The sequence below is a fragment of the Stenella coeruleoalba genome (genome assembly GCF_951394435.1).
Source record: "Stenella coeruleoalba genome assembly, chromosome: 2".
NCBI classification, from domain to species: domain Eukaryota; kingdom Metazoa; phylum Chordata; class Mammalia; order Artiodactyla; family Delphinidae; genus Stenella; species Stenella coeruleoalba.
This window is the reverse complement of record NC_137147.1, coordinates 180,740,236-180,751,884: the sequence shown is the minus strand read 5'-3', so window position 1 is coordinate 180,751,884 and position 11,649 is coordinate 180,740,236.

Sequence of the window (11,649 nt, the reverse complement as noted above, 5' to 3'; positions counted from 1 at the left end):
TTGGAAGAACTGACATCTTGACAATACTGAATCTTCCTATCCATGAACATGGAATATTTCTCCATTTATTTAGTATTTCTTTGATTTCTTTCATCAAAATTTTGTGGTTTTCCTCATATAAACATCATACATATTTTTGTTAGATTTATACCTAATCATTTCTTTTCTGGAGTGCTAATGTAAATGATACTGTGTTTTTACTTTCAAATTCCATTCATTTATTGCTGACATATAGGAAAGAAATTGCCTTTTTTTATATTAATCATGTATCCTGCAACCTTGCTATAATTGCTTATTAGTTTCAGGAGTTTTTTTGTTGACTTTTTCAGATGGATGATTAAGTTATGTGCAAACAAAAATAGTTTTATTTCTTCCTTCCCAATCTGTATGCCTTTTATTTCCTTTTCTTGTCTTACTGCATTAGCTAGGACGTCCACTATGATATCACAAAGATGTGGTAAGAGGGAAATCCTTTCTTGTTCCTGATCTTAGAGGAAAAGCTTTTTGTTCCTGATCATTAAGTATGAAGTTAGCTGTAGGGCTTTTGTAGGCTTCTATCAGTTTGAGGAAGTTCCCCTCTATTCCTAGTTTCCTGAGAGTTTTAATCATGAATGGGTGTTGGATTTTTGTCAAATGCTTTTTCTACATCCATTGATATGATCATGTAATTTTTCTTTTTTAGCCTTTTGATGTGCTGGAATTCACTATTTGATTTTCAAATGTTGAATCAGCCTTGCATGTCTTGGATACATCCCACTTGGTCATGGTGTACAATTATTTTTATACACTGTTGAACTCAATTTGCTAGTACTCTGTTGAGAACTTTTCATCTCTGTTCATGAAAGATATTGGTTTGTAGTTTTCTTCCCTCATAATGTCTTCATCTGGTTTTGGTACTAGAGTAATGCCAGCTTCACAGAATGAGTTAGGAAGCATTTCCTCTACTTCTATCCTCTGAATGAGATTGTAGAGAATTGGTATGGTTTCTTCCTTAAATGTTTTGTAGAATTCAATCCACCTGGGCCTGGTGCTTTCTGTTTGGGAAGGTTGTGAATTATTGATTCCATTTCTTTAATAGACACGGGTCTATTCAGATCGCCTATTTCTTCTTCGGTGAGTTTTGGCAACTTATGTCTTTCAAGGAATTGATCCATTTGACTCAGGTTATCAAATTTATTGTCATAGAGTTATTGAAAGCACTTTTTAAACTATAAAGAGCTACATAAATCTGAGGACATTTTGTTACTATTGTTATGGCACTAGTCCGAGTTAGATCTTCATTCTTTAAAAGAGATTCATTCATTCATTCATTAGACATTTACTGGGCATCTGCTCTGTGCCAGGCATTTGTTTAACTTTTAGCAGCAACCAGTAAAGCTGTGGCATCTGCCCTCCATGGACCTTGCGGTCTTATGGAGGAGATAGACAATGGCCATTATACAGGGATAAAAGTTACAGAGCCACAGGGTGCTACAGCAGGGCTCCAGAGCAGAGGCCCAACTTTCTAGGGGAGTTAGGAGGCCTCCTCAGAAGTGATGACTTAACTAAACTAGAACTACCTGGAAGTCAAAGCCAGGGAAGGAGCCCGGGAGCATGCAGGTATCCCAGTGTTCCAGGCAGAGAGAACTGTGCAAAGGCTGGTGACGGGAGAGAGCATGGCATAGAGAAGAACTTAAAGAGACCCGTGTCAATAATATCAGAATAGAAGAAGAAAAGGGATCGAAAAGAAAGGACTAGAACTTTATTAAAAAATGAGGCGCATACAGATTCTCTTTGGAGGGGCTGATAAATGTTTCAGGACACACCTCCTGGGACTGCTCTGAGGGATCTGACAAATGTAAAGCACAGGCTCTGAAGCAGGGTCACTGGGGTCCCCAGGGAGCTCTGAGCGTTGCAGCCACTGGTTGGTGCAGTGTCAACAGCTCAGGCTGGGAACCACAGCTTCCGAGGAGGAAGAGAGGGCCCTCCGTGCCCTGCTTCTGCCCGTGCTCAGGGTGTGTTGACGGGGCTGATGGGGCAGGGTGCTGGTGCTGGGGCCACCCCACTGATGAGTCCCACTGCAGCATTTAAACGCTGTAGCTACAGAAGTCTGCAGGACTTCTCCAGAGGTTCCATGAATTTTTTGTGACGTCTGTGGATGCCAGAGGGCAAGATCTGCTCTTTGACATTTGCTCCCTAACTTTCACCGGGACCCAAGATCAAACCAGGCAGTCATCCAGGAGTTCTTTGGCCTCATTTCACATGGCTTTATGTTTTTAAGGTTCTTTTCCTCCGAAGAATTAAAATATTTTATAGACTTCATGTACTAGCCTCATCAGGGATCAAAGACGTGATATTCACACACGTGGCATTTGGGGAAACAGAGGCGAGGGCAGGCAGTTGGCCCTGCAGGCATGCTGCAATGACCCAGGACTTTGAATCAGGCCCACCAGGGACTTAAATCCTGCTTTGCCATTTTCTTGCAGCTACATGACCTTGGGCAACATTTTCTATGAGCCTCAGTTTCCTTGTGTGTAAGTAGGATAATAATGTTCCATTGCAGGGTTGTTACAGAGTGTATATCAAGTGTTCAGCAAAATGAGCTCCTACTGTTTTCAGCTTCCTAGTCTGTACATCCTGGAAACGTCTGCAGGTGCACCTGTGGAGGCGGGGGTGGGTGGATGGGCTGCAGCCCCGCCTCCTTCCCTGATGCACTCTGTGCTTCCTAAGAAACCAAAATGGCGGCTTCATGTATTGGCTTTGCCAATGAGAGCTGCTCTCCAGGGATCTGCTGTTCTTCCAGGCCTGGTGCTCTTAGGTAAATGATCCCTGACTATTGTCCAGGCATCTCAGGGTCCACTACAAATTGAGAGCATCCTGGAGCCTGAGCAGCCTCTGCTGGGGTCTGGATTCAGCCAGCGTTCTCTGCATCCCGTAAGTGCCTCTTCAGCCAGGAAAGACTCAAGGCAACCAGTTACGGTAACACATCATGAGGCTGTAAAAACATTGCCTCAAAGGCAGGGTGTAAGATTTCGATCACACTGGTGGAAGTGGGTTTCAAATATGGCTCTGAACAACTTTGCAGTCAGTGTGAAAAGGAAAGCAGATTTAGCCGGCTTGTGGAACCATCCAACAAATACCCGTCCCGCAAAGCCAAGTCCCCAGGATGAAAAGGAGCACGAAGCGTTTTCAGTTGTATTACGTGTATATGAAGTTAGTAGCTGCCAGGCACTTGGGCATTCTGTGGAAATGGGTACTTGTTGGGTTATGCAAAAGCAACTATCTTTGATTGGGATTGACATATGCCCAATACTGTATATAAAATAGGTAACTAATAAGAACCTGCTGTACAGCACAGGGAACTCTACTCGATATTTTCTAATGACCTATATGGGAAAAGAATCTAAAAAAGAGTGGATATATGGATATATATAACTGAATCACTTTGCTGTATACCGGAAACTAATACAACATTGTAAATCAACTATACTCCAATAAAAATTAATTAAAAAAATAAAATAGGTAATAAGGAAAAAACAGCAACTATCTTATGCTTGAGCTCAGTACATCTATAATCTGATTTTTCAAGGAAATAAGTTTATGTGAAGTTGCAATAGAAGATATTTTAAACAAATTTCATGGGAAGAAATGAGGTATCGGCATGTCCTGGCCTGTTCTCCACTCTGGAGGGCCCTTCAGCCAGCATCGACAAGTCTTATCTACCCTTCATTGCACAGAAATAAAAATCCAGGGACTCTCACCAAAAAAGAGGAAAGCCAGCATATGTATATATTTTAATGCTACCAGCTCTGACCACACCCTTTCAAAGTTATTGAGGTTTTTGCCAGTAGTAAGTTAAAAATTGTCAATTTATTATTTTTTATTTTATTATTATTTTTAAAGGGAATGTCTTGTTTGCAGGACCGCTGAGTTCTTCTATGCTGTCCCCTTGGTGGGGGGTGGGGGGAAGGAGGGGTGAGAGACACTGTGATGTGTTACAGTTTCCTGTGGCCTCCTGTTTCTTTTCTTTTTTTTTTTAATAGCCGTTCTTTTTTAAAAAAAAAAATATATATATATTTATTTATTTGGTTGCCCCGGGTCTTAGTTGTGGCATGTGGGCTCTTTAGTTGTGGCATGTGACCTCTTAGTTGTGGCATGTGACCTCTTAGTTGTGGCATGTGACCTCTTAGTTGTGGCATGTGAACTCTTAGTTGTGGCATTCGAACTCTTAGTTGCGGCAGGCATGTGGGATCTTGTTCCCTGACCAGGGATCGAACCCGGGCCCCCTGCATTGGGAGCGTGGGGTCTTAACCACTGCGCCGCCAGGGAAGTCCTAAAAATTGTCAGTTTAGCAGGAACTTGAAATGTGATTCCAGTCCATGCTGTGAGACCATGATTCTCTGTGGCCATTTGGGACTCTCTTAGGGTCACATGTGGTGCTTTCGAATCCCGGGTAAAAGAAGAGGCTCCCTGGGGAGAGAGGCTGAGCCTGGAGGACCCAAATGGGTGTCAGGACACTAGCTGGCTAGCGCTTCTCTGAGCGCTGTGGGAGAGTGAGGGGGGCAGCGGTCGTGCAGGTAACCGGGTACACGGGGGCAAGCGGTGTAGGCAGGTGAAACGAGAGGCCACAGAAGGGCTTCCCTTAACAATAGCCAAAAAAAGCCAAAGCACTCTCCCGGAAACTGGGAAGCATTTTACTCTCTTGCGTTAGATTATTTTAAGCTTCCATCTCAGAGCCCACGTCTCAGCCCCAGATTCCTATCCCTTCACTCGTTTTGCTGCCTTCTCGTCCCGGTTGTGCCATTGACGCCTGCTCCGTCTCTCAAAGGCAAGTCCTACTTACCTCCCTCCCAGCTCTTTGTTCTGAAGAAAAGGTCCTCTCATCCCGCAAGCTTTGCCTCCATGGACACTTGGCTGCCCTGGAAAAGGGCTCCTTGCTTTTGTAACGAGTGCTTGGGAGGATGTAGGTCAGGTTTGCCCTTTTGAGTTAACGAGACGCGCTCAGAATCAGAGTGAACTTGACCGTGGCGCAGTGCTCCTCCCCAGCTCTGGGGGAAGTTTCTATTCTTATCTAAAAACACAGATCAATCCTTTCTCTTTCCTGCAATAACTTAATTGTATTTTTCAAAGGTATTAGCACCAATACTTTCCCTTCAACTTCTTATTTTGAAAATTTTCAAGCATACAGAAAAATGGAAATAATTAAAAAATGAAACCCATGTGCTCTTGGACTAGATTCACCAATTCTGCCTCATTTGCTTGCTTTCTTTGGCTCTGTCTCTCTCTCCCTCCCTCTTTTTTCTCTGAGTTTATATACATATATTAGCTTTTTTCGCTGAACTATTTGAAAGTAAATTGTAGTCACCACGCCGGTTCACTTCTAAATACTTCGGCATGAATCTCCTTAGAATTAGAATATTCACTTACATAACTCTGATGTCATTATCCTACCTGACAAAATGAACAATATTTCATTATATCATCTCATATGCAGTCTATACTCTTTTGTTCAATTCAGGATCCTATTAAGTTTCTTTATGATACAACAGTGCACTTGCTTTTATGTCTTTGTGACGTTGTATTTTTTGAAGAGTGCAGGCCCATTGCCTTGTACAACATTCTACCTTGTAGACTGATCTGACTGTGTCCTCATGGTGGTGTTTGCTTTTTTTTGGTAGTGCCTGTGTTTTTGCCGTAACTTGGAGTAAAGACGAAATGTATAGTTAGATTCCGGTTAAATAATTCTCTGAAGAATGTTACACAGGTGGTGTTGAGAACTTGTATTTCATTATAAGAGTAACAGGATGTTAGATTGTCCTAACATTTGTGATGAAATTTCATGTTTTTGGCTAAGGTTGTGGCCACCAGACCCCTCCACTATATAGATAGATTTTCTTTTTCAGATTGGTAAATAATTGGGGGTGGTGAATACTTTGGGACTGTGTGAAGAGAATGTCACTAGCAATATGTTGTCCAACAATTTAAGAATCCACGATGATCCCTGCCTGTATGAGTTATTATACTGTGGCTGCAGGTTGATGTTTTTTTAAATTGTGCAGTCTATTTTATATTTATTAGCTGGCCTTCTGTAAAAGAAGAGCTTTCTCTCTCTCCACCTCCGTTTCTCTCTCTCCCTCTCACTCCCTCCGCATACCCCTCTTTGCATATCATTATAAATTCATGATTTTTGCAGTTTAATTTGTTATAAACAGTGGCCATCATTTTTCTAATGCCCACGTTGTCCTAAATGTCACCAGTGGGAGCCCCTTTATTTGGGCCCCATAACCATTTATGTGACCCCATGAGTCTTTGATCACCGCTTCGTTTTCCAGCGCAAGTTGTCCCAGACTCATCTCGTGCTTTCTCTGACCAAGATCTGGAATCAGCCGTTGCTCCAGGACACCCTGGTTTCTTGTAATGGGGAGAAGCATTTAGAAACCAAGATCTGGGTGCCATGTGTGCTCGTGGCTACTAGCCATTTCACTGAACAAAGCTGGCAGATATATTTTCAAAATAATCATGAGTTCTTAATGAACTTCCCACACAAATGTCAGAGTATACGGCTTTTCCTTATCTTTTCTATTTTCATCTCTTTTTTTTCTTACAGAGAAACTTTTGTTTCTTAAGAAGATTAATATATTTACCTTTTGCCTTATCCAGAATAAAAATAAAATTGTTTTAGAATTATAATACTGTATTGGTCAGGGTTCCTCTAGAGAAACAGAACCGGTAGGAGGCATATATATATATATCTTTCTCTTTCTCTTTCTCTCTCTCTCTCTTTCTCTGTATGAGATTTGCTATAAGGAGTTGGCTCACATGACTATGGAAGCTGATAAGTTCCAGGATCTGCAGGGTGACTTGACAAGCAGGAGACCCACAGACAGCCAATGGTGTAGTTTCAGTTCAAAGGCTGGCCGGCCTGAGACCCAGGAGGAGTCAGTGCTTCAGTTTGAGCCCACAGGCATGGAAAAAATCATGTCCCCGCTGGTAGACCACCAGACAAGAGGAGTTCCCTCCTACTTGAGAAAGAATCAGCCTTTTTGTTCTATTCAGGCCCTTGATGGGTTGGATGAGACACACCCACATTAGGGAAAGCCATCTGCTTGACTCAGTCTACCAATCAAGTGTTAATCTCATCCAAAAACATTCTCAACAACTCACCAGTGAAGGTGACACACAAAATTAATCACAAATACCAGTATTACAACTATCCACAAACCTAGCAACTTTCAGCTTTCTTTCCATTCGTTTTGACCTTAGAATGTATTCCATTACAGATGTTAGAGATAAAAGTGACTTGGATTAGTCAGAATTAGAAGCTCCTTAAAATCAAAAGTTACTTGAAATAGTTATTTTTCCAAGGGTGGCTATCTTATCAACTTGATATATATTTAAGTTTATTCGCTTCTGTTTGTCTTCAGTTTTGGAGTTTAAAAAATCCATTTGGATTTAATTTTGGGGTTTTTTGAGTATATAAAATGTTTATATGTTCAAAATCAAAAAGATATAAAGAAGTATACTCCCAGATATCTCACTTCCACCCCTACCTCCCTTCCTGTTTCTACCCACTCATCAAACTCATCATTCTTGTGTTTCTTTTTGCAAATACGCTACATAATATTGATATTGACTGGGATCCTTTTCCAATAGAACCATCTCTATTCTTGATCAGGAAAGCATCCCAAGTCCACTGCAGACATTTCACAAAAGGCGCAGCAGCGCTTAAGTAGCACAGAAACATCTGGACACAGGTTGTTGGCTAACTTCTTGTTAGTTAACTGACCTTAGTCAGATATTCATATGATTATATTTAGATTTGGTTCACTGGAATTTTCTTCAGTTTTTTATAAACCCCATACATATCTTGTTATTTTGATTTACATGATTTAATTATTATTTCTATTTTAGCAAACACATTTCCTCTCTAAATTCAGTATTTCCTGACAAGGATGAGACCCTGGAGAATAGAACACAGGAAGTCATGAGGTACTTTCTTTGTCTGCTTAACAGAGAAGAGGCTTCAGTTGTACTAGTAACGCCAGGAAAGACCTCCACCTCAGCCCCGCCCCGACTCACGGGAGGAAGTGCTCATCTCCACATGCCAGGATGTAGTCTGACAGCCAACTCCCTAGAGGAGGGAAGGACTGAAAACACCCAGCCTATCAGTAGCATCTCAATGTTGCTCATTTTTCCTATTGGTTCCCCTTATAATGCTTTAGTCTGTCTAACCCCTTATTATTGATTTTATAATGTTCTCACTGTCAATATCTATTATATTCTACTTTTTCAACCCATTGTTCCCCTCCTCCTTCTTTTAACTGTCATGCCTGGTCATTATATCCTTTTTTTTTTCTCTCATCTTGGGGGCCCTTTTTGCTAGAAAGAGTAAACTTCAGCTGGTATTTTGTCTTTACCCACTTTAGGCTGCCAGGACAAGATGAGAAACTAGCAAACATGCACTTCTGCCCAAGAGTCCTACTCCCCCCCCGCCACTGTTGTTCATTCTGGCATTGACTTTTGTGACACGGACCTCAATGTCTCTTCAGTCGTGACGTGCTCAGGACAAACCTGTGGTGTAGTGGATCCCAGATGCCGGGTGCCTAAGGACCCCCTGGCCTGCAGAGGCTCATGTTCTCTGATTGCGTTCCCTTCCCCGCCCACATGTAAATGGATCAGACTGCAGGCCTAGGCAGGCTCCAGGGATCTGCGTTTTAAGCGAGTGCCCCACATGAGTGTGTTGCCAGGGCTCTGGAGGCCTCATGTGAGAGTGTGCTTCTCTAGACCCACAGTGCTCTGCGGCGTGAGAGTTCACTGCCTTGTGCGGTGACCAAGAGCTGCCGTGACAGGCACGTGGAGTTGCTACCGCATGCTGTTTCGCCCACTCACAAGTTTCATGCCTCTTCTTAGTCGCCTTCATACAGACTGAGGACGAGAATGGTGGTGGCGTGCCAGGTGAGCCACTGAGTTAGTGTTTTTAACCTCAATGGCTTACTTATCTACGCTATTCTTCACTGAGTAGGAAAGACGTGGTAACAGCTCGCTTATGCCACAAGTAGGTCCTAACCCATAGTAAAGATGGCTTTATACAATTCAAATTGAGTTTGTGTTTTTCCAGTGTAATGAAGAAAAGTGACGTGGACATATCCCTGAGCGATGGCCTCACATGGCGGCCGAGATGCAGGCTCCGCCAGGAGAGTCCAGAGTTCAAATCCCCATCTCACTACTTACGGGCTTGGCCAGTCTCTCACTTACTCCAAGCCAGCGTTTCCTCATCTATAAAGGAGGAGGAAGGTGGTTCTAGCTCCCTCACAGAACTCTTGTTAGGATTAAATGAGATGATACGTGTAAAGTGACTGAAACAGTGCCTGGTCCAGAGTAAACCCTCATTGTTATCATCATCCAGAGGAGTGGCTATTTAAGTGCAATTCCTAATATTTAGGAAGATTGTTGGCAGATTTTTACACAGATGGAAAGCTTGGATACCTCAAGATTTTATCATCTTGAGGCAAATTCAAACTCCTTTATCTCATCGTCCATCTGTTCCCTTTCTCCATGCTGCTAGGAACCACTGGAGTCAATGGAGCCACTATATTCAAGGAAGGATGTCGGGATCAGATGAAAGGAACTGAAGAAAGTTCAAGTATTTTTGTCGGAACTGTTAGCATTCTGTGAAAGCTTTCTCTGGTTTGAGTGTGGGGTGGATGTTCGGTGAATATTGAGGTTTTGCAGAGCAATGTGGGGCTATCCAGGGGACAAACAGGAAGCACGGCCACCTCTCCTGGCTGTTTGACTTTGATTTCAGCACCCAGCTCTGCACTCCCATTTCTGCTGAGAACAATAATACCTGTCCCATATTCTGCTCAAAGATCATGTTGGAACGAACAGAATGTCTGGAGGGTAGGAACAGATACCATCACTATCATCAGGGTTTTCACAATAGCTTCCCTCCTTTGTTCCAGCTATAAGGCTAGACACTATAGCCAGGGAAGCTGGGGGTCTGGGGCGAGGTTGCCCCCACTCTTGAGGCTACACTGTGACGTGTGGACAGGACAAACCACAGTTACTAGTGGCTCCCTTTCCAAGGCTGTTAAGGCTGCAGCTGGCTCTCATTTCCATCCCTTTCTGATTTTTTGACCCCTTCACTTCATCAGCTCTTTCTTCCCATCTTGTTTTTTTTCATAGCTGCTCTCTCTCCAGTGGCTTTCCTCTTGTCTACAAATGGCTCCAGTCTCCCCATCCTCAACAAAACCTTTCCTAGGTCAGCTTCCACTCTCGACACCTGTCCTGTACCTGCCCTTCACTGGCTTCCACAGTCTCACATGCTGCCCTAGACGTTTCTCCAGGTGCACTTTGCTCTGCTCTTTGTCATCTCGTTTCCTTACCTGTCCCTTGACTTCACAGTCAGTTAAGAGTGGCCTCCAGTTACCAAACCCACTGGACGCTTTTCCATCCAGTCTCTTCAGCAGCATTTTGACACCCTACCTCCTTTGCTTTCTGCACCTGAGTGCCGTCCTGGTTTTCATTTCTTTTCTTTCTTTTTTTTTTTGGAGGGAGGGTCCAATTATTCCCCTCTTGTTAAGATGACATAAATGGAAATGACATTTTTCAAGATTCTCTTTTTGATCTTTTTCTCTTGTTACACTCATTTGTCCCTTGGCGATGTCATCCTCTTTCATGACTTCAAATCTGGGACAAATCAGCTAAGAGTGGTCATCTAGGTCCCTGGTACCCACTGCCCACTTCGATGTTGTGTTTGTTTTTTATCCTTCTTTCCATGAATGTGGTGTGTCACATTTACTGATTTTTCATATGTAAAAACATACTTGAATCTCAGGACAAATCTCACTTGATCATGGTGTATGATCCTTTTAATATGTTGTTGAATTTTGTTTGGGGTATTTTGCTGAGGATTTTTGCATCTATGCTCATTAGGGATACTGATATGTAATTTTCTTGTCTTCAGTGTCCATGTCTGGCTTTGGTATCAGGGTAACAGTGGCCTCATAAGATGAGTTAGGAAGTGTTCCTTCTTCTTCAGTTTTTTGAAAGAGTTTGAGAAGAATTGGTATTAAGTTTTATTTAAATGTTCGGTAAAATTCACTGGTGAAACCATCTGGTCCAAGACTTTTCTTTGCTGGGAGGTTTTTGATGACTCATTCGGTCTCCTTACTCATTATTGTTCTGGTTATATTTTCTATGTCTTCATGATTCATTCTTGTTAAGTTGTATGTTTCTATGATTTTACCAATTTCTTCTAGGTTATCCAATTTGTTGGCTTAGAACTGTTCCTAGTAGTCTCTTGTGATTCTTTGTATGTTTGTGGTATCAGTTGTGTTTATTACTTACTTCTATTCCCGTTTCCAAGTTCTACTGTATTGGAGTCAACTTTGGCTGCATAACAAACAACCATAAAACCTCAGTGTCCTAAAACAACAAGTATTTGTTTCTCACTCATGTGTATGTTGGTGGACCTGGGCAGAGATCTTTCAGGCTGAGGTTCAACGATGTTTCATTCTTTTGGAGAGGCTGTAAGCCGCCTGGAGCATGTTATTCTCATGACGAAGGTCAGAAACTCCCAGAGGAGTAAGTGGAAGTGTGATGTGTCTTAAGGTCTAAGTTCAGAACTAGTTCTTCTGCTCTGATTCCATTGACCAAAGAAAGTCGCGC